The sequence below is a fragment of the Vombatus ursinus genome, unplaced genomic scaffold, assembly GCF_900497805.2.
Source record: "Vombatus ursinus unplaced genomic scaffold, bare-nosed wombat genome assembly UNPS02014248.1, whole genome shotgun sequence".
Taxonomy (NCBI): domain Eukaryota; kingdom Metazoa; phylum Chordata; class Mammalia; order Diprotodontia; family Vombatidae; genus Vombatus; species Vombatus ursinus.
The window spans coordinates 317,545-319,115 of NW_020954026.1; the positions used below are offsets into that span (position 1 = coordinate 317,545).

At 38.6% G+C, this 1,571-nt stretch overlaps 1 pseudogene; it reads right to left on the minus strand.

Moving 5' to 3' along the window:
- On the minus strand, window positions 1-948 carry LOC114042061 (annotated as a pseudogene).
- Between the last annotated feature and the right edge of the window lie 623 nt (window positions 949-1,571).

Sequence of the window (1,571 nt, forward strand, 5' to 3'; positions counted from 1 at the left end):
CTAAGAAAAAAGATGATACAATTGAAGTTGTTGTCCCCTCACAGGTTTCCTAAAAGCATTCTTGACCTCTTTGTTCCTAAAACTATAAACCAGAGGGTTCAACATGGGGATGACCGTGGTGTAGAATACTGATGCTATTTTGTCTGTGTCCATGGAATGGCTTGAGCTGGGTTTAAAGTACATGAAGATGATTGTCCCTTAAAATATGGACACTATTGTGAGATGGGATGCACAGGTGGAGAAGGCTTTCTGGAGGCCTTCAGTAGAATGGATCTTCAGGATGGTGATCAAGATTAACAAATAAGAAGTAAAGATGACCAGAAATGGGAAAAAGTCAGTGAATGACCCTAAGATAAAGAATACTAACTCAACGATATGAGTGTCACATCAAGAGAGAACTAAGAGAGGAGGATCATCACAGAAAAAGTGATGGACTGTGTTGGACCTGCAAAATGAAAGTCTAAACATGTTTCCTATGACTGTGGAGGAGGCCAGAAAACCACAGATGTAAGCACCACTGTTGAGACGTGCACATACAGTTGATGTCATGGTAGTGGTTTAATATAAGGGTTTACAAATAGCAGTATGGCAATCATAAGCCATGGACGTTAAAAGGAAACTTTCAGTCCTAACAAAAGCTCCAAAGAAGAAAAACTGTGTAGCACATCCATTATAGGATATAACCTTGTTCCCTATGAGGAGTCCAGCCATCACCTTGGGAGTAATAGCTGAGGAGTAGCCAAAATCCACCAGAGAGAGCTTACTGAGGAAAAAGTACATGGGGGTATGGAGGTAGGATTCATTGGAGATCAGAGCTACTATCCCCAGGTTCCCTACCAAGGTAATGAGATGGATGAGGCTGAATATTATGAAGAGAGGAACCTGAAACTCTGGGGCATCTATTAATCCTGTAAGTACAAACTTATTCACTTTAGATGTGTTCTCCATGGATGTCATTTGAGAGTGACGCCATTCACCTGCAACAGAAGAGTAAATAGAAAAATCCACTCTGCATGATGAATGACTCCAAGACATAAAACATGGTCGGAGACTTATATTCTATGAGGGCTAGAAATAAGCAATTAAGGGAAAAAGAACATCTAGGTAGTTATCATAGCTGTTATTCTAGATCCCCAAAACTTATTCATCCATTTTCTCATAAAAAGAGAGAATCATTCATGTATTACTTCTCTTTGTTTAAACTATTATAAATTTAATTATCCCCAAAGTTACATTTCTCACTTCAGGAAGGGGAAATACCTTATTCTCTGGCAAATATCAGCATAACTGGTGGGATTACTATTAGCTAGATTTGGGGAACTAGATTTTTACTTATGAATATGCTTCACTCTGATAAAGAAGAGAGAAAAGAAGAATAAAGGAGAAGAGGGAGGGACCAAATAAAATGAAAGTTAAAAAACTTCAAGAAGGGAGGGGAAAATCAAAGAAAGTTGTCCAAGAGTTCAATGGGATCCTGCTTACTCTTGTAATCATTTCACCTTTAAGGTTTATGTAATAGACTGAAATCACTAGTTCCTGAGTAGAAACAGGTGGCACTGGATACAAGTTGC